At 48.6% G+C, this 21,974-nt stretch overlaps 1 protein-coding gene across 3 annotated transcripts in view; it reads right to left on the bottom strand.

Annotated features, from left to right (window-relative positions):
• Positions 1-787: 787 nt before the first annotated feature.
• The window catches only part of WDR4 (WDR4 tRNA N7-guanosine methyltransferase non-catalytic subunit), a 44,861-nt gene continuing 23,674 nt past the window's right edge, over positions 788-21,974 (bottom strand). Inside the window, exons 12-13 of one of the 3 annotated variants that reach the window (XR_006775655.2) lie at positions 20,860-20,917; positions 13,433-20,046 (exon numbers count right to left, since the gene is read on the bottom strand). The gene's annotated coding sequence lies outside the window, so the exon portion shown is untranslated. Of the gene's footprint in view, positions 8,946-13,432; positions 20,918-21,974 lie in introns of those variants that run through there. The other 2 variants (XR_015724286.1, XR_015724285.1) reach the window with 2 other exon arrangements.

The raw sequence follows: 21,974 nt of genomic DNA on the forward strand, positions 1-21,974 counted from the left end.
ACCGTGTTTTTGACACACAATTTTAAAAAATTTTCATGGACTTGCCTGTTTTTCCTTCTGTGGCCTGCGCCTTTGGCATCATATCCAAGAAATCCCTGCCAAGTCCGAGGTCGTGAAATCTTATCCCTAATGTTTCTTCTAAGAGCATTATTTTAGGTCTTACCTCCTGGTCTTTGATCCATATTGACTTAATTTTTGGATATAGTGTGAGATAGGGGTCCAAGGTCATTCTTTTGCACGTGGATGTCCAATTTCCCAGCATCATTTGTTGAAAAGACTGTCCTTTCCCCACTGAATGGTCTTGGCACCCTTGTCAGAAATCATCTGACCATAAACGCAAGGGTCATTTCTGGGGAAGGTAATTTCTGGGCTCTTTATTCTATTCCACTGGTCTATGTGTCCGTCTCTATGCCAATACCATAGTGTGTTGACTACTGTGGCTTTATAGTAAGTTTTGAAATCAGGGAGTGTGAGTCTTCTGGCTCTGTTCTTTCTCAAGATTGTTTTGGCTATGAAAGGTTCCCTGAGATTCCATGTGAATTTTACGATCAGTTTTTCTATTTCTGCAGAAAATGTCCTTGGGATTTTGATACTTACTGCACTGGCTCCGTAGATGGCTTTGGATAGTACTGACATGTTAACATGTTCCAATCCATGATCGTGGAAAGTGTTCCCAATTATTTATGTCTCCTTTAATTTCTTTCAAAAATGTTCAAAAGATGAAAATGTGCTTTTCAAAAATGCTTCATTGAGCAGGTTTCTCCCTTTCCGGGTTAACTCCTAAATATTTTATGCTTTTTGATGCTGTTGTAAATGGTATCGCCTTTGTAATTTCCTTTCCAGATTGCTCATTCTTAGTGTATAGAAATGCAACTGATTTTTATGTGCTGACTTTATATATTGCTACTTTGCTGAATTCATTTTTTTTTAGTTCCAACAGTTGTTTTGGGGAGTTTTTTGGTGTTGTTTTTTTTTTTTTATGGAAACCTCAGGGTTTTCTCCATATAAGACCATACATCTGTGAACTGAGGTAATTTTACTTCTTTTCCAATTTTTATTCCAACACTTTTTCTTTTTCTTGTCTAACTGCTCCAGTTAGAAGTCCCAGTATTAGTTAAATAAAACAGGCAAACGCGAGTCTCCTTGCCTGTTCCTGGCCTTAGAGGAAAAGCTTCAAGTCCTTTCCCCGTTGAGTATGATGAACGTTCACTGTGGGTTTTTCACAGATGGCCTTTATTGTGTTGAGGGACATCCCATCTATATCTAGTTTGTTGACTGTTTTATCATAAAAGGGTGTTGAATTTTGTCACGTTTTTTCCACACTGAGATATCATGTGGGGTTTTTTTTCTTTCATTCAATAGTTTATGACATTGATCAATTTTCATGTTAAAGCATCTTCTTGCATCGCAGGAATAAATCACACTTGGTCGTGGTTTATAATCCTTCCGCTATGCTGCTGACTTTGGTTTGCTAGTGTTTGGTTGAGGATTTTTTATCTATGTTCACGTGGGATACTGGTCTGTAGGTTTTTTTCTCGTCCTGCCTGGCTTCGGTATCGGGACTACTGGCCTCACAGAATGCGTTAGGACGTGTTCTCTCCTCTTGGATTGTTTGAAAGTGTCTTAGAAAGATTAACATTGGTTCTTCTCTAAATATTTGGTAGAATTTACCAGAGAAGACTTCAGGTCGGTGGCTTTTCTGTGTTGGGAGATTTTTTTTATTATTACTGCTTCAATATCCTTACGAGTTATAGGTATGTTCAGATTTTCTGTTTCTTTGTGATTTGTCATAGGAGGTGCTGTTTCTAGGAATTTGTCCATTCCATCTAAGTGACCCAGTTCGTTGGTGTACAACTGCTCATGGCACTCTCTTATAATCCCTTTTATTTCCACAGAATCAGCAGTAAAGCCCCCACTTTCCTTTCTTATTTTGACAATTTGAGTCCTCTTTTTTTCTTGGTCTGTTCAGCTAAAAGTTTATCCATTTTGCTGATCTTTTTAAAGAACCAACTCCTGGTGTCATTAGTTTTCTCTACTGTTTTTCTATTCCCTATTTCACTTATCACCACTCTAATCTTTATTACTTTCTTCCCTCTGGTAGCTTTGCGGTTAGCTTATTCTTCTTTTTCTAGAAACTTAGATTGTTGATTTGAGATCTCTGGCGTTTGTTTTTTTAAGATTTTGTTTATTTATTCGACACAGAGAGGAGAGCGTGAGCGAGTGAGCACGAGCAAGGGGAGCGGCAGAGGGAGAAGCAGGCTCCCCGCTGAGCAGGGAGCCCAACGTGGGGCTCAATCCCAGGACCCTGGGATCACGACCTGAGCCAAAGGCAGACACTTCACTGACTAAGCCACCCGAGCACCCTAAGATCTTTGGTTTTTAATGTAGGCCTTGATAGCAAAACTCCCCCCTTAGCACCACTGTTGCTGCAGCCTGTGAGCTTTGGTGTGCTCTCGTGTTCATTCGTCCCTGATTATTTTCTAATTTCCCTTGTCTTTCTTCTCTGATCCACTGACTGGGAGTGTGTTGTTCAAGTTCCACAGCTCTGTGAGTCTTCCAGTTCTTCTGTTACGAACTTCTAACTTCATCCCACCGCAGAGAAGATTCCTTGCAGCATGTCTATCTTTTCACACCTATTGAGACTTGTGTCCGGACACGTGACTTGTCCTGGAGAATGTCCACATGCACTAGAGAAAGACGCAGAGCAGCTGCTGGGTAGAGCGCTCTGCACTCGTCCGCTGGGACAGTCACTTTATTGCACTGCCTGAGCCCTTCCATCACTGCAAGTGAACACTGAAGTCTCCCACTGGTACTGGACAACTGTTTCTTCCTTCAATTCTGTTTTTGCTTTATACACTTTGATTCTCTGTCATTTGGTGGGTAAATGTTTATAATTGTTGTATCTTCTTGCTGTACTAAACTTTTCATTAATCTATAATGTCCTTCTCATGTCTTCTAACCTTTTTTGATTCAAAGTCTATTTTGTCTGATACTACCAGCACCCTGCTCTCTTTTGATGACTATTTGCATGGAATAGCTTTGGATCTTTGCAGACGAGTCTCTTGTGGACAGCGTGCAGTTGGGTCCTGTGTTTTTATCTGTTCTGCCAATCTCTGTCTTTTGATTGGAGAGTTTAATCCGTTTACACTTGAAGTAATTACTGATAAGGAGGGACTTCTGTCATTCTGGTATTGTTTTCTAAATGCCTTACAGCTTTTTGTTCATTTCCTGCAATGCTCTCTTGCGTTTGACTTTTTTTTGTCACAATAGGTTTAAATTCCTCTCTCATTTTCTTTTGTGTATATTCTACAGCTATCTTCTTTGTGGTTACCATGGAGATTACACTTCCCATCCTAAAGTTATAACCTTCTAATTTGAATTTATAACAGGTTAACTTCCAGTCACACACAAAACCCTGTTCCTTTAGGGCTCTGTCACTGCCCGGATGCCACAAAATTGTATTTGATGCACCATATGACCCATGTCCTACAGGCTCTGTTCACTTTTCTTCGATCTTTTTTCCTTCTGTTCATTAGACTGGATCATTTCAGTGGTCTTATCTGTAACTGTGCTGATTCTTTCTTCTGCCTGTTCAAATCTGCCTCCAATTCCGTCTCGTGCATTTTTCACTTCCGTTGTTAATTTGAAGTCCCGGAATTTCTTTTTGGTTTCCAGCTCTCTTTGTTGGTATTTCTGTCTTGTTCGCACTTCATCTTCTTGACTCTCTCTCCGTCTCCCTTCAGTTTTTAATCATGTTTACGACCACTGTCTTAAAGTCTTCGTCTAATAGACCTGCCATCAAGTCTTTTATTCAGGGACAGTTTCTGTTGATTTATATTTTCCCTCTGAATGGACCACACTTTACTGAGTGTTTCTTGTGATTTTTTTGTTGAAAACTGGATATCTGAATCTAATAATGGGGTAAGTCTGAAAATCAGATTCTCCCCCTTTCCCCAAGGTTTGCTCTATTGATTTTGTTAGGGTTTTGTTACTGACTTGTCTATTGGTTTTTGCTTTTTTAATTGATGTAGGCTGCTTCTGTGCCAAGGATCAACCTGAGGTATAAACTTAAAATCTTCTCAATTCTTGTCTGAGCCTTACCTGGACATACACAGTCACTTTCTCATTTCCCCCCTATATGCAGTTGTTTTCAATGTCCTAGTCCTTAATTTCTGGCCCCTGAAAGGGGAAAAACAAAGTGAAAAACGACGGGGAGAGAGAAGGGCACCAGCCCTTTAAATGCCCTGGAAGCTACTTCAGCCAGAGAGGGAGGGGTGATGTCCCTGGCTGCCCTCCTCAGCAATCAGAACATGGACCCCAATATCTGCAGAATGGAGTCCTTACCCACCCTGGTCCCCACACACGGTGCAAGCTGCCCCACGAACGGGTGCACTGCTGCCTGCCACGTGGCTGGGGGCAGGTGCTGCTGCACTGCGAGCTGAAAGTCACCAAATTAACCACAGTTTACCATCCAAGCCCTCCCCTGGAAGTTGTGAGCCTTCAGCAGACTCCAGAGTTCCAAAATGGTTATGTCAGAGTGTGCCAGGGCAACAGCCGTCCGGGGGAGGAGACGGAGTCCTGGGGCCTCCCACTCCACCACCTTCCCAGAATCCGCCCACCTGATGCTGAGGGCCTCTTCTGCATGGGGGGCTGCACAAGGCTCAGGCACATAAAGACAAAGAAGACAGGGTCTTATTTCAAGGAGACAAGGAGGAGCACAAAGGCGAGACTGGACCTTGGAGGTGGTCGAACCAGTGCAGCCCCAGCTGTGGCGCCTCTGCTGGGCGCATGAGCAGCTGTGTGTACACCTGCAGCTGTGCACACACCTGAGCAGCCGCACGCTGGCCTCCCCCAACACCCCCATGGAGGCAAATCACTGGGCCTCGGGCTCCTGAGCTGGAAAGTGGGATGACGGTCATGGTTGTGGAAATCCAGCAAGATGGCCAATGAAAACATCTCCCCCGGGGGTCGGCCAGTCAGCCGGTCAGCAGTGCTCAGGAAAGGCCTTCCTGCCCATCTCCATGGAAAGAGCGCTCAACATCTTCAGAATCAGTCTCTCCCAAACCCGAAGATCTCATTTTCAAAATCAGAAGAGTAACCTCTCGCAATGGATGGCTCCCTCCTGCCGTGGCCCCCGATGGGAACCGCTGTGAGGAAGGACAGACAGGTGTGCCCTGTGCCCGTCACAGGGACAAACCAAATCTGCCAATGTGAAGTAAAACTTACAAGCTAAATGGGGGCTCCAACACATTCACACTTGGAATTCACATTCCAGACCATTCCCTCGCTCATTCATGTTAGGACTGGCCCCTCACACCTGGAGACATGCACTGGCAATCACGACACACAGGAGAAGAGTCAGGGCAGCCTGCGGGAACAACATCAACTATAAGGCAAGGCCTACTCCCAACAACAGGGATGATTCCCACCTTCATGTAAAACAGAAAAGCCAGACACAGAAAGGAAGATACAGAGTGATTCCACAAATATCAAGTTCAAAAACAGGCAAACCAGGGGCACTGGGGTGGTTTAGTCAGTTGAGCGTCTGACTCTTGGTTTCAGCTCAGATCATGATTTCAGGGTCGTGGGACTGAGCCCCGCAGCAAGCTCCACACTCAACAGGGCGTCTGCTTGGGATTCTCTCTCTCTCTCTCTCTCTACTGCCTCTGCTCCTCCCCCCACCCGTGCTCACTCTAAATAAATAAAATCTCTAAAAACAACAACACTGGCAAAACCAATATACGGGGTTAGCAATCAGCGTATGGCTAGCAGGGAGTGGGGGACACAAGCAGGCTCCTGGGGAAGGGGCTTTCACGACCTGCAGCTGTTGGTGTCCTGACTTGGAGCAGTGGACACACGCAGTCTGGACAGGGACGAGCCCAGCTGTGCTGTCCACACGCAGGCACGCGCTGTGTACTGACAGTCTGTGCACGCTGGTGGACAGCCTCCCCACCAGGCTGGTAAACTAACATGTTCAGGTTAGAAAATAGAAATAGAAGATGTTGGTGAGCAGGGTTTGATCGGCACAAGCTGTTCTGAACTAGAAGCCAAGAGCATTCTGCCTGCACGCTGTGCCTGAATCCTAGCACAGCACGTCCTGAAGAATGCTCACTGAGGCTCCAGAGTGAGCCTCACTGCCCACAGCCTCGCGGGGGTCCAGGAGGGATGTCCTTGGATGCCACTGCCTCTGCAATTAGAGGTGGACAGGCAGATGGCCCATGGGATGCGGAAGCACCAAGGGCTCTGGTGGCTGATCCAGATAACAAATGGTACAAGCGTGATCCACTTTAGAACAGACGCAGAGAGACAGGGCCTTCATCAAGCATTCCCGTCCATTCTGCTGCATGGTCCACTTAAAATAAGACGACATATTGTGAGCTCTGGATCACCAGCCTCCCTCACCCCTTCGCAGGAGACCTGTGGTTACCTGGGCCTCCCTCCACCCAGGCCCCCAGCCTGCAGCATCTGTAAAAGAAGGTCAGAGGAAACAGCAGGGCAAAGACCCTAAATGGGGTCCTGTTGCCGCTTGTCCCTGGCACCTCCTGTTTACTATAATCTAAACTTCCCTTCCCTCAATACATGTAGATTAAGAGCTGGCTTAAAAAAACTGCAATAATAGTAATTTATAAAAACCTGTATTCCTGATCAGCTCTGTATCCTCAGAACGCGGCACATAGTCAGAGCTTAGTAATTATTTCTTCAGTGATTTAATAGAGTGTCCTACCGTTTATAATTCTAAATACAGCAATATATACAATATACATATTTCTCACTCTGTATCTAACAGGGCAACATTTACTAAGGGCTTATCATGGGCCACACACTGTTCTAAGCAGGACACAGGTGACTACATGCGGATTCTTCCCCACGGAATTTTCACAACACTAGGGGGTTGAGCATTCTTATTACCCCCGCCGTGCAGACGACACTGTAGCAGAGTGAGCCACATCACTTCCCACGATCGAGGTCAACTACCCTGTTACAGACTGAATGTCTGCATGCCCCAATTTGTATGTCAAAACCTAACCTCCAAGGTGACGACATTAGGAGGTGGGGCCTTTGGTGGTGGTTAGGTCATGAGAGAGGAGCCCCGATGCTGGCATCAGCGTCCTTATGAAAGAGACCTCAAGAGCGCCCTCGCCCTTCCCCCAGGTGAGGACCCCACGAGAAGCCACCAGCTGTGAAGCAGGAAGGGGCCTTCCCGACGCCAAATCTGCCGGCACCCTGATCTTGGACTCCCAGCCTCCAGAAGTATGAGGACCATGTGTGCGCTGTGGTGGGCTGCCCGGTCCGTGGGACTCTGCTGGAGCAGCCTGAACGGACTCATACCTTCCAACATCTCCATATTTTCTCATTTTCCCACCACGGACCTGCATTTCTCATCCAACCCGGCTTCAAAATGATGGTTTAAAAAGCACAAACAAAATACCACATTGGCAAGGATGTGGAGTGGATGGAACCACCATGCACCACACGCAGGGTCGTAAAATGATATAACCGTTTTGGAAAACTGGCAGTTCTAAATAGTTACAAATGCACTGATGACCCAGCAATCCTACCCCTGGACGCTTACCAAAACCCACACGGGTCCACAAAAAGGCTCATGCAGACGTGCCACAAAAAGTGAAAACAAACCCCACGTCCCTAAAAAGCCAAATGGTGGCACAGTCACACAAAGGGAGACACGCAATTAAAATGAACAAGGTGCTCACACACACAATAGCATGGATGAGTCTTGAAACATCATGCAGAGCCCAAGAAGCAGACACAAAAGACCACGTAGCGCCTCATTCCGCTTACAGAAGTTCTAGAAGCAGCGAACTAAGCCATGCTGATGGAAATCGCACAAGAGCTGCCGATGGGTGTGCAGGGCCCAGGCACATGCATATATGTTATTACGTAAAATGTATGCATGCGGCAATGTTTAAATATTTGTTTCCTGTTTTTTGCATGAGATCCCTTGACTGTATATAGAGTTTGATTTAAAAATATATTACAAAATTCATGCGCCCAACAGAGGCATTGCGGCTCACAGGAGGACAGACCTAGAACACAGAGCAGAGAGGGTCGCTGTCCCAGGAGAGCAGCATCTCTCCTTGCCCTTCACTGGAGAATGCGCGGTCCCTGCTAACTTCCCATCCCCCGCTGTGAGACCAGAGCTGTCACTCACAGTGCAGCTGTCACTCACAGTGCAGCGAATCTCTACAACCTGCCCACATGGGGACAAGTTAGGTCTTCCTGCCTCTGAGCTCCCTAAGGCCACCTGTCTCACGCTGGCCCACGACTCGGACGCTGCGCCATCTGTCATGCCGCCATGAATACTGGCATCCAACGGCTCTCACACGCTTAGCGGGTGGGGACCACAAATGCAGATGGGAAGGGTAATTCGTTTTCTGGCTCTGTTGGATTTACTGTTGAGGATTTTCTGTAGGACGATGTCCTCCAGTCACATCTGCTCCTGGACTCCCCAGGTGATCGCTGCAATCCCAGGACTCTCAATGTTGCCCACGTCCCTGCCTTCCATGCTGCCAGTGACGGGGCAGGCAAGGGGACAAGAGAGGGCTGGACATGGAACGAGAAAGGACATCCCATTGGAATATGAAGGTCTGTGCCTTTTCCCACAGGGTGAGTGTGACATCTCCTTGATGGAGGCCAGAAAAGACAAAGGTAGTTGGTGTGGGAGCAAGGGTGCGGCCACTCTTCCAAGTGGCGTGGAGTCTGCGAAGGAGACGGGGTAACTGTCCTGGAGACAGCCACGGGGCACACAGGGCAAAAGACAGCCACCGCCACCCCACCACCTTCGGGTGCTTTCCATGGGAGGTGGGACAGCGTTAGAACACAGAAGGGCAGGCAGAGGCCAAGCACACACACACAACCACTCAAGCGGTGACTGAGGGACAGACCAGATGTTCCTGGGAGGTCGGGGTACAGAGGGTCCGTGTGCCCTGAAAGGGAAAGGTGGAGATCAGCCATTCTCAAACACCAGAAGGACTTGGAAAACCCCGAGGAAGACACCCTAACGTGTGGAGCCCCTGAGGAAGGCTGCCAACGTATCTTTATTCACTAAGCCTGTGGGCCTGGCCCCGGGCCAAGTGTGGTACTGCAGAAGCACTGTCAGCAGCCCAGGACAGTCTCTGCAGGGTCAAAGCACTCTAGTCCTCATCCAAAAGCAGCTTAGATCTCTCCACCCTGCTGCGGATGAAGGAGCCCCCACCCCAAAATGCAGCCCAGGCCAGGGAGGCAGGAAGGGAAGGGCAGCCCCTCACCCTCCCATGGACTCCCTTCCTTCGATCCCCTCTCTCTACCTCATCGATTGCTCCCCTGCCTGTTCACTCCCACGAACAGGCCAAGCACGGGCCATGTTTAAAACAGCGTTCCCACTGGGGTGCGTGGCTGCTTCGGTCGGTGGAGTGTGGTGTGACTCTTGATCTCGGGGTCGTGAGTTCAAGCCCCACATTGGGTGTAGAGATTACATAAACATAAAAGCTTTTAAAAAAAAACTTTTTTTTTAAATTAAATAGTGCTCCCACTAATGTCCTCTCCCTGTTCGAGGACCCAGGCTAGGCTCCCACCCTGCACCGTCCCTTCGTAGTGGCCGCGACCCCAGAGGGTGGGTATTGTAGGCCGTGTGCCCATGGCCTGCCGACACGGTCTCAGGGAGTTACGGGAACGGGCCAAGCTCCCCAGCAGGGACGCACAGCATCAGGGGTACGTGATGTGTGTGTGTCTGATGGGACGTCGACCTTGGTCACTAGGCTAGGGTGGGGTCTGCCGGGGTTTTCCACTGCAGTTTTTCCCACGATTAATAAACACCTCGGAGAAGAATGTGAACCTGTGCAGGAATCCTGCTGCCACTCACTCTTTGCCCTCAGCACTGTGCAGCCACCGGTGGTCTTGAAAGCAGCGATCACTGCTGTGGTGTTTGGGGTGACTTCGGGGCTCTGCCGCCCTACGTTCCTTACCTGGAATTCTTCCGTCAGGAGGAGCGGTCCCTCTCCACCAGGTGTTTATGTATTCTGTGATTTCTTTATGTCAGCAGGGATTTGTGGGTATTTATATTATGCCTGTGTTATAATCCAATTCTATCATCGTTCACCATCTTCAAAGCGTTCCGAATCCGGCCACGGGAAGAGCCTTCAGGTGGGCTCCTGGGTGCTTTCAACAGCGCCCATCTCTTCCAAGCACTTCCTTGTCTCCTGGTTCCACGAGATGCATCTGGCGTCAATCAGTTCTCAAAGGATCCCTGCTTTCATAGTATACTGGGAAACAGTGCTTAAAAGCCAGGATTTGGGTGCTGGGAGGGGATGTTAGTGTTGCTGAACAAAAAGAGCTCAAACCCACACATACACACACTAACCACAGCACACGCACACGTCCATAATTCTGCGTGTGTGGACACGGGCACTAAAACCAGCCTCACACCGATTATGACTGCAGTCCAACACCACCCAGCCCTCGCAGCCCCGCTCTTCCCTACTTGTAACTTCCTGCTCCGACAGTGAGAAACCCGGCCCCTCGTCCACCGTGCACTTATGCATACATTCCAGCCCAGGGTGCACGCCACCCAGTACTGCTAGCCCGTCCCCAGCGTGAAAGAAACGTCCTTTCCACGGTCCCGTATTTCCAGCTGGTCCTTTTTGTCCTTCAACTTCAGCATCCAGTCAAAATCCCATTACTCCTTGTAGGAGAGTTAGCTCATCTCTTTGCACGTCACTTCCCCCGCATGCCCTGCTTTTCACGGGCTGCCTTCATGCCTGCTCCTCCATTTCTAGTCCCCTTCTCTCCACCCTCACCGGTCCCCCACCACTCCCTTCGGCTGCCAGTTCATCCTTCCTCTATTTCTTTCGCACGAATGCGCTGATGCTGTGCGTTTCCTTCGGCCGTTACCCTTGTCACAGGAAGGGAGCCTGCCGTAGACACGCTTGTGCCCGCCACCCTCACAGGAAACATCCTGTTAGTAACCCCTCTGCCGGTTCACGGAGACCCTCCCGCCCTGCCACCGTGGGAGCCGCGCCTGATCACGGTGCGGGCACACCAGAGTACCTCTCCCAGGGGACGGCCATTTGCACGGTTTCCATCGCTGCGATGACAAGTCATGTTCACAACCTCGTGGTGTGTATTTTCACACTGGTGGGCGAGTATCTCCAGGGTGGATCCCAAGAAGCCGGGGTTTCTCAGGTAGTTTCTCAGGTCTTGCCAACTTCCCTCCAGACTGTGACGATTTGCGCTCCCACCAGCGACATGGAGAGGGCCCGTTTCCCCAGAGCCTCGCCAACCAGGTCTCACTGTATGTCTGCTTCGGAATCCGGTGAGAAACAGTACTCCATTGTCCTTTCATCCAGCATCCCTCCAGACAGGAGCAACTCTAGATCCTTTTTCATGTTTGAAAGTCGTTATTGTATCTTTCTGTAAATTATTTCTTCATGTCTTCTTCCCACTTCACCTGGTTTTGGGTCCTATCTCTCGTTTCTTTTAACAGCTCTCTAGAAGTCACAGACATCACAAAGGGACAAAGAGACAGCTCTTCATGGCATGTGTTGCAAATATTTTTCCCACTTTGTCAGCATTTACTTTGTTTCTTCTAGTCTTTTCTGCCATGCAAAAAATTTTTATTTGCATATAGTCAAATTTATCAGTCCCTTTTTTATTGTCTCTGGATTCTGAGTCATTGTTAGACTTTCCCCATATCAGTTAACAAGAAATCCATTGTGTGGTTTCATTTCTTTACTTCCTAATCGTTTGGATTACACGCTTGTGTATAGACTGAGGTTAAATCTAATTTTTTTTTTCCAAATGACAATCCAGCTCTCCCAACACCATTTAAAAAAAAAAAAAATCCTCCTTGCCCAGTGATCTGAGACAACGCCTTGTCATACACTCAACGTCCCCATACACTGGGGCCACCTTGCAGGTTCTTCCCACTCCACGGGTCTCTTCATACATGTGCCTGTGTCGCAGCTGTGGTTAGAGACCCACATGTGCTAATGCGAGAAGAGTCAGTCCCCCTCGTTTCTCCTGCTCCTCTCCTGCTTCCCCGGTTATTTCTGTGTGTTTGATTTTCCACGTGAATTTCACTACGTACTCGCCAACTCCTTAAAATAGCTAATATTTTTATGGGGATTACTTTAAATTGATAAAGTGAGGGCAAACATATTTATAAAGTTTAGCCATCCCATCCAAGAGCAGAGATGTCTTTCCATTTTTTCAAGTCTATTTTAGGGTCTTCAAAGACTTTTAAAATTTTCAGTATAGAGGTCTGCACACTGCTTGATTTCCTTTCTAAACAAATTCTTCTTTGTTGCTATTGTAAATGGAACTTTTCTCCGTAATGTTTTCTATTTATATTGTTCATTTATGTGAAGGCTATTTTTTGTTAATTTTGTATCCAGCTACTTCCCTGAATCCTGCTGAGTTAGATCATTGATTCACCGTCGTGTCATCTGCAAATAGAAATGGTTTTACTCCTGCTTCACCAATTGTGATGCCGGTGATTGCTAACCCCCCTAGGGCAACTGTGGACAGAGGAGGGGCAGGCAATCTCACCCTGCGTCTGATCTCAGTGGAAATGCCTCTGGTCTCTTCCCACAGTAAGACGCAGGCTTTAGGATGAAGGTATAATCTGTTATCAGGACACGAATGTATCCTTCGGAAGGCTGGACAGCAATGCCAACGTGCTTAACGCCAATGAACTGCACACTTGAACACGGCAAAGCAGCCAGATTACGTGTGCACTTCACCACGATCTGTTATAAGTATCCCTCAATTCTCATTTTCTTGAGTATTTTTATCAAGAATATTGAGTTTTGTAAAAGTCTGGTATCTATGGAGATAGCTATGTGAATTTTTTCCCCAGATGAGTTAATATATCATATGAATAGATTTCCTAATTTTGAACCAACCTTACATTCTGAGGATAAATCCCACTCAATCATGCGGTATTATTCTTATGTGGTGCTGGATGCTGGCTGCTAACATTTACTATGTTTGCACTGATATTCATCACTGATAACGGTATATGGCTATTTTTTTCCTTTATACTGTCTTTAGCTGGTTCAAGTATCCAAGTACACTTGCTTCCTAAAAAGAATTAGGAAGTTTTCCTTCCTTTTCAACCCTGGAATATTCTATGACACACTAGGGTAATCTGGTCTTGAAGTTTGGTAGAATTCCCTTATGATGATCTGGGCCTGTGGTTTTTCTGGGATGGTTCCTTAATAACTCTATCAGTATGTATACTTACCTCTAACATCATGCTATTCACGGCGTACGCAGTGACCCACTTTCCAACAAACACCTACTTACATCTGTGGTACTGACTTTACAGACCTCTGGATATTTCACTTTGTTAGGTTCAAAGCAAGTTTCACACCAGGAATCAACTGCCGAAATACAGGGACGCTGGGCATGCAGCGCAGCAAGGACTGTGAGCGTCTTGTACTGTAGGGACCGTGAGCACGCTGTACTATAGGGACTATAGGGACCGTGAGCACGCTGTACTATAGGGACTATAGGGACCGTGAGCACGCTGTACTATAGGGACTATAGGGACCGTGAGCACGCTGTACTATAGGGACTATAGGGACCGTGAGCACGCTGTACTATAGGGACTATAGGGACCGTGAGCACGCTGTACTATAGGGACTATAGGGACCGTGAGCACGCTGTACTATAGGGACTATAGGGACCGTGAGCACGCTGTACTATAGGGACTATAGGGACCGTGAGCACGCTGTACTATAGGGACTATAGGGACCGTGAGCACGCTGTACTATAGGGACTATAGGGACCGTGAGCACGCTGTACTATAGGGACTGTGAGTATAAGCCAGACTCAATCTGGCATGTTTAACTGGACACAGGGCCAGCATGTGGCGACCTGCTATTTCTGCACTTAGGGTCAGATTCAGAAAGCAGGAGAACTGAGGCAAACAATCACATGATCTTAAGTGAAGGACAGCGTCTTCCTTGTTTGCTTTGTAAAACAAGCCACTTGTGCTGAGAGTATGAAGTAGCACTTTGCACTGGTTCCTAAAAACCACTTTTCTTTCACCAGCATATTTCGTACAAGGAGCAGAGGCTCTGCGCCAGATCACCTGTGACGTAGGCTCCCCGCTCTGACGGTGTCCCCAGCAGACGGTCTGTATGCCGGCTCCTCAGGGAGCACGGACCTCTGATGACTGGCCCTAGGACCGCAGGCTCTCGGGAGCGTCTCCTTTGTCGTCACTGTCTCTGCGCACACTGACGCACGTGAGCCACCCGGCGGGACACACGGGTGCAGGTCCCTGCCCCTGCAGACCTGCCAGGGCCTCTTGAGGGCGCTTCCCCTCCAGACATCTTCCCTCTCCCGGCAAGCCAGGAAAACAACAAAAACCCGAGAAACCATGAAAACAGCTTTATCATTCTAGTTCTCTCATTTCTTGGTCACGAAATTGGAAGCAGCAAAGCAAGACGCCAAATGTAGGGCTTGCAATTTTCTGCTTCAAAAACTGGCAAACCCCACTGAAAATCCTAGAAAGTGCCACTCTGCTTCCATTTCACAGTAAAAAGCCAGGCTTGGGGGGAAAAACGGAACGTCTGCCGTGGAATCAGTCTTTGCGCACGTTGGCCTCCCTTCGGCTTCCCATCCCCACACGGTGGTAGGGGTGCTGGTTCTGCCCTCCGTCCCACAGTGCCGTCTCCCCTTCCTAAACAGACTCTTTCAAAGGTACACAGAGTGGAGAAAACCTTTCTGAACACAGTACAACACCCAGAAATCATAAACAAAAAGATGGATAAATTTGGCTACAGAAAAAAGAATCTGTACTAAAAAGCAAACAACATTTACAACACCAAAAGCCAAAAGGAAGGGCACCTGAGGGGCTCAGTCAGTGAAGCATCTGCCTTTAAGCTCAGGTCAATGATCCCAGGGTCCTGGGATCAAGCCCTGCATGGGGCTCCCTGCTCAGCGGGGAGCTTACTTCTCCTGCCCCCTCTGCCTGCTGCTCCCCCTGCTTGTGCTCTCTCTCTCCGTCAAATAAATTAATAAAATCTTAAAAAAAAAAAAAAAAAAGCCAAAGGACAACTGGAAAAAATTTGCAATTCATACAATAGATGAAAGGCTAGAAAGCTCACTTTCAAATAAGTCCCCCACTCTCCCCAAAATACACGGAAGAACAACTGGGCAAAGATTATTCACAGACAGCTCTACCTCACTTACCACCAGATCAATGTAAACTAAAACTGCAATAAAGACTTCTGCCTCTGACCACAGGGAGCACGACGGCCCTGAATCACCGCCCTGCCGTCATAAGCAGCTGGAAGAGTGTGGGTCAGTGCTTCCTACAAAAGGCCACATCCTCGAGGGTCTGCGCCTGGAAGTAACCCGAGTGCTGCACAGGAAGAGCGACGGCCTCCCAAGTCGAGGTGGAGACTGGAACTCAGGCAGGGCAGCTCGAATCTGGGCCAGAGAACCTGAGGGGGCGTCCTCACACATGGCTGCACCCCCACGAGGCCAAGGAAAGTGGGTTTTGATGAAGAACAATCCCCAGACCCAGGAATCGCGTGCATCCCCTCTGGCCAGTGCACGGACTTCACTGAACTCGCAGGGTGTCCAACAGGGACACCAGGTGGACGGTACCTCAGAGGTGGGACTGGCTCCATCCACAGAGTGCCTGCCTGCCTGCCAGAGCAGGTGAACTGTTCTTTAAAGGAATGGAATATAGCAAATCTCAGCACTCTGCCATCAAGACACCATGGCATCAGGCAGTCAATCAGAAACTTTCTAGATGCACTCAGACGCTGTATGTGTCCTACAAGCAGAGGATAAACAGTCAACAGAAGCAGACCCCAAAGCGACAAACACAAAGGAATTAGCAGAAAAGGAAAACAATTATTCTAAACGGGCTCCAAATGTTCAAGGAATTTTTTTTTTTAATGAGCACGAGTAGAGAAGAAATGGAAAACATTTTTTAAAAAGCAAAATTAAAAAAATAAATTAAAAGATAATAAAAAGCAAACTTACAAAGATGAAAATTACAGTATCTTTTTTTCTTTTTTTTTAGGGATTTTATTTTTAAGCGTTCTCTACACCCAACATGGGGCTCGAACTCACAACCCCAAGATCAAGAGTCATATGCTCCACCGGCTGAGCCAGCTGGGCGCTTGTGAAAATTACAGTATCTGATACAGAAAATACTCGGCTTTGGATTAACAGCAGCTGAGATGCCACAGAGGAAAAGATCAGAGAACCTGAAGGCGCAGAAGTAGAATGTACCTGAAATGAGGCACAAAGAGGAAACAGCCTGCAGCAGAGGAGCTGAGGCTCGCCGACTAGGGCGTGTCCACACTGAACAGCCCAAAATACAAGAACCCAAACTGCACACGACACGAGGTGGGGAAAGGGAGATATGGGAAGAATAAGAGCTGGAATTTCCAAATTTGATAAAAACTGCAAATCCACAGGTCTAACAAAGTCAACCAGCCGTAAACAGGATAAACATACACACGCCCCAAAGCTAATCATAATCAAATTACAGAAAACCACTGACGAAAAAAAAAAAAACCTTAAAAGAAGCCAGGGAAAAAAAGCGATGCATTTTCATTTATGTTGGAAAAAGAAGGATGTGTATCAGTCAAGGGGTAGAAACCACACAAATAATCTGAAGAAGGAAAAAATCTAAGATGAAGACCTAATGACCAGTAACGGTGTTAGCCACTGAAGGGTAGACCGACTGCCGAGAAGAGACGAGTGTGCGGTCTGGGAGCGGCCGCCACCCCCAGAGGGTCCTCGAAGGAACAAACCAGGAGAAGCACTGGACCTCAGTCAGAGTCCTAGCGTCCCACCAAGGCCATCATGCCAAGACGCAAAAAAGGACTGCAGAGTCCAGCAGCAGGGTCACAGAGCCAGGCGAAGCAGGACACCCGGACCCTGGGGGCGCCACGTCAGTAACTGGCATAGAGGGAAACAGACCCCCAGAGGAACTGTCAGGCCGGGAGACACGACGGGAACGCTGGTAACGAAACCACATTTTTGTAAACTCTCCACCTCGAACCATACCCAGGGTAAGTACCCGTCCACAGTGAAGGCCCAGGAAGCAGTCACCAGCCCTCCCAATACATGGTGCTGGGCAGGCGGACGTCCATAAAAGTGAACTCATAACGGGTCAGAGACTTAAAGGGAGAGCGCAAAATTATGAAACTTTTACAAGACTCCCAGGAGAACACTTCGAGGATCTAAGTCTCAGCAGAATTCTTAGACTTGATGCCAAAAGCACCACCCACCAAAGGAAAAACAGATCAACTGGATCCCAACAAATTTCAACACGTGTGCTCTGCTGCAGACCCTGCGTGAAGATGAAAAGACCAATCACACGGCAGGAGATGTTCGGAAACCACGTAACTGGCAAAGAACTTTATACTAAAGGACTCTTGCAACTCAGTAATAAAACAGTCCATTAGAAAATGACAGCTGAGGGAGGTAAGGAGGGCACTTGACGGGATGAGCACTGCGTGTTACATGCAGCTGATGAATCACTAAACTCTACCCTGAAACCAGAAATACATGGTATGTTAACTCAACTGAATTTAAATTAAAAATTTTTCAAAAGAGGGGCGCCTAGGTAGCTCAGTCGTTAAGCGTCTGCCTTCGGCTCAGGGCGTGATCCCGACATTCTGGGATCGAGCCCCACATCAGGCTCCCAGTAGAGGAGCCTTCCTCTCCCACTCCCACTCCCCCTGCTTGTGTTCCCTCTCTCGCTGTCTCTCTCTCTGTCAAATAAATAAAATCTTTAAAAAAAAAATTTTTTTTTAAAAGAAAGAAAATGACACGAGCCGCGAACAGACACCTCGCTGAGGATGCACAGACGGCACCCAAGCTCATCCACGACGGTCGCCATCGCTGCCATCAACGAACTGAAAACTGGAGCCACAGTGAGATAACACGACACACCAGTCAGAGGGCTAAAATGAGAAACAGGGACACACCAAATGCTGGCCAGAGGGACATAAAACGGTGCAGCCACCGGGGGCAACAGCATGGCGCTGACAGGTCTACACGTGCTTTAGACACCCCTCGGTTACATTCCGGGGCTGCATCCCAGTGAGATGAAAACACACTCACGCCCACACCCCAGACAAAGATTCACAGCAGCCTTAGGGGCAACAGTCCCACGCGGGAGGCGCCCGTGCCTGTGGGCCAGCGCGACTGCAGGTCCCGGGACGACGAGCTCACGCCAGCGGCAGGACGCCCCAGCGCCACTGGGTGTGCGGACTGAGGACAAGACCGCAACTGGCGCAGGTCTTCAGGAAACGGCACTGCGGGGAAGCAGCCCATCTCAAAAGCTTGCACGCTGTCCGGTCCCACCTACACCGAATTCCTGAGGAGCGGACGATGGACACGGAGGCCCGCTCAGCGGTTGCCGGCAGTGGGGCAGGGCAGGCGGGAGGCGCGACAGCGGGCCGTGCGAGGGACCCGGGTGATGGGAACGTCAGTGCTGCACCCGGACCACAGTGTGTGCACGAATCCAGACGTGAGCAAACGCTGCAGAGAACGTGCACCGCTCACAGATGCGCGCGTGCAGAACCAAGGAAACGTGGGTAGGGATGTGAGGCTGTGTGCACGGCCGCCGCCTGGCTGAGCCGCCACTGCAGTGACACACTCAGCCCCCCTTGGGGGCAACGGTGAAGGAAGACGGGACCTCCTGGATTTTTTAATCGAACAACTGCATGTGAATACACAATTATCTCAAGATAAAAAGATTTTTAAAGCTGAGGTGAGGGGCCTGGGTGGCTCAGTCGGTTGGGTGTCTGCCTTCGGCTCAAGTCATGACCCCATGGTCCTGGGATGGAGCCCCGTGTCGGGGTCCCTGCTCAGCCGGGAGCCTGCTTCTCCCCTACCTCTGCCCCTCCCCGTGCTTGTGCTCACTCGCACTCTCTCAAATAAAACAAACTTTAAAAAAATAAAAATAAATAAAAACAAAAATAAAGCTGAGGTGAGACAGAGTTGGTTTTCTTTTCTTTTTTTTCCAAGAAGGACTCCTTAGCAGGTGAGCTACAGTAAGCTGGATCTACACAAAGGAATGGATGGCACTGGAAATAGCAAACGTGTAGGAAAATGTTAACTTTTTCCCGTTTTCAATCTCTTGCGAACATTGCCGTCCAGCAGCACTTCCTGCGACTCCCGCAGTGCGAGAGGCTCTCCCGGTGCGGCCCAACGTGGTGGAGGCCTGCCGCACCTGCTGCTGAGCACGGGGAACACGACTAGTGGGACTCAGGAAGGGAATTTCAATTAAATAGCTCCACGTGAGACCACCTGCTGTAGGGGACAGGACAAGTATAAAGCAAAAACAATTACAACGTACTGCAGATTTTACACATAAATGGAGTAAGTGTGTGACGATGGTCTCGGGGTCCCTGAGATACATCCCGGTCTGTGATTCCCTGGGAGGACCCCAGGGCTCAGCCCGTCACAACGCTCACAGCTGGGATTGACTACAGAGAAAGGACAGAGCACAGTGAGCACAGGGAAAAGGCACATGAGATGAAGTCCAGGGACACACGGCACAACTGCCGAGAGTCCTTTCCCAGTGGACACGTGACGTGCTTTGTGCCAACAGAGAGTGGTGACAAGTGTGACGTGTCGTGGCCAGAAATGCACGTGAGACCCGGCGCCTGGCATTTTCACCAGGTCTCTGCCTGCCATGCACAACAACTGCAGACTGCCGGAAGAAAACAGGTGCTTTACACCCGTGCTGTCCCAAACTGCACAGAGCATGCTGTCTGGGCAGCCAGGGCCTGTGAGCTACTCCCTGGTCAGGGGGAGTCTCCCCCTGGTCCGGGCAACCACCTACCAGGCCAGTTCCTGGATGCCGGCCGAGGGTCACAATGGCCAGCTGGCTGAAGGTCGCGGTGCTGGGCCTGCCACGTCACCTCCTGCCACACAATTGGACAGCGCGAGAACAGGAGGGAACGTGGCACAGAGTCTTCATCACAAGGCTCTCCTGCTATGCGTGAAGTGGTACGGTATCATTCAAAGGCAGGCCGTGAGAAGTGAAAGCTGTATATTTAAACACTAATCACAAAAAAAAGAAAATAGGTCTACAGTTAATAAACCAAAAAATACAATAAAACGGGATATTAAAGAACTATTCGATTCATACCAAAAGAAGCTGGGAAAGAGGGAGAAGGTAACAAAATGCACGGGACAAGGAAAAAGCAAGTGACAAGATGACAGCAGACCCCACAGCAGTGAAGGTTAACTGCACGTAAATGGCCTATGTCTCTCGGAACACCACCAGCCACCAAGCGTTGAGACGGGGCTCATCAAAGCTGGAAGGGTACTAGCGCATGAAATACACACCAGATTTCCAACAATTAAGATTAAAAAAAGAAAGTAAAATAGTTCATGAGTAATCATATAGAGCCCAAGTTGCTGTACTCGGTGAAATAAACTATATTCTCAAAATCAATTTCACCTGCTTTTTAGAAACTGCTCAAGGTGACTACTGGAAATTTCTAAATTACGTATGTGGCTCAGGTCATATTTGCACTGAAATCAAGTATTCTGGACATGAAAACATGTTGCCTGCAACAAACCCGCTTTAAGATTTTATTTATTTATTCGAGAGAGAGAGAGAGAGTGTGTGTGTGTGTGAGAGAGAGAGAGCAAGAGAGAGAGAGAGCACAAGCAGGAGAGAGGGGCAAAGGGAGAGCGAGAAGCAGGCTCCCCACTGAGCAGGGAGTCCAGGACCCCCAGGTCATGACCTGAGCAGAAGCCACATGTTTACCCGACCGAGCCACCCAGGCACAACAAACCCACTTTAAACATAAATCCACACGTCTGAGAAAAGCAAAGGGGTGGGAAAGAGGTCCCACCAACACTCACTGAAGAAACGCGCAGCGTCTGTTAGCATCAAGCATCCACACCTGAGAACAAGACAGACCTAGGGACGAAAAGGGACACGTCACAACTGTGACGAGGTCATTCAACAAGATGACATCACATTCCTCAGTGAGGAGGCACTAATGTCAGAATTTTCAAATATGAGGCAAAATCCAGTAGGATACAGAAAACTAGACAAACCCACGCTTGCATTTAAACACGGATTTCAGTCATCAATAGAAAAGCACAAAAATCAGGAGGAGGACAGTGTTCTCCCAGCTGAGGACAACCACGGCCACCACCAACTGGACCCCACCAGGCACCCGAGCACGGTCCGGCCGACGACTACAGAACACGCGCTCTTGTCAGGTATGGGTGAGATGGCCACCGCGCCACAGGGCACACAGGCTCAATGAATCTAAGAGGCATGAAATCAAAGTGTATCCTGAGACCCCCGAAGTGCAGGATCCAAGCGTTTCTCTAAGGTGCCCTTGCCGAGCACAAGACCAAATTTAAGTCCGGACATGAGGTGGGCAGCTTCACCGGCTCCCACACCCCAGACCGTAACTCCCAAGTTTGTGCCTTGGAAAACTGGACGCCATCACAACCCAAACGCCGAGCGTTGAGAACGCGATGAACTTTACCATCCGCAGCAGGCGGTTTGAAGTCACAAGGCCAGGCAGTACCATGTAAGCAGAACACGTGCAGAACTATGAGCCAGCGGTTCTCCTGAATATACACCTAACAGAAATGTTTACATATATTCCCAGAGACAAGAACCAGAATGTTCATCACAGCCAAAATTTGTTAACTATTCAAAAGCCAACTGACAGAACGGATACGCTGCTATGGGAACACTGTGCAGCAAGGGGAGCGAGCCATCAATGAGCTTACGCCACACTGCACATGACTGTCACCAGAGGAGCTGAACCGAAGTGGCCCGAAGCTACACGAGGAAGCCGTCTGCTGGTCCGGCCTCAGGGGGGCCAGGGGCCTCTCAGCTGTTTCTGGCGGGCACAGTACACACGTGCATTCAGCTGGTGACCGTCTAGCTGGTGCATTTCTACGTGCACCTTCCAGCTGTAGCTGAATCAAAATGCACACGGACCAGGAAAGTG

This window comes from Ursus americanus, chromosome 4 (assembly GCF_024610735.1).
Source record: "Ursus americanus isolate L20-20 chromosome 4, mUrsAme1.1.p, whole genome shotgun sequence".
Classification (NCBI taxonomy): Eukaryota; Metazoa; Chordata; class Mammalia; order Carnivora; family Ursidae; genus Ursus; species Ursus americanus.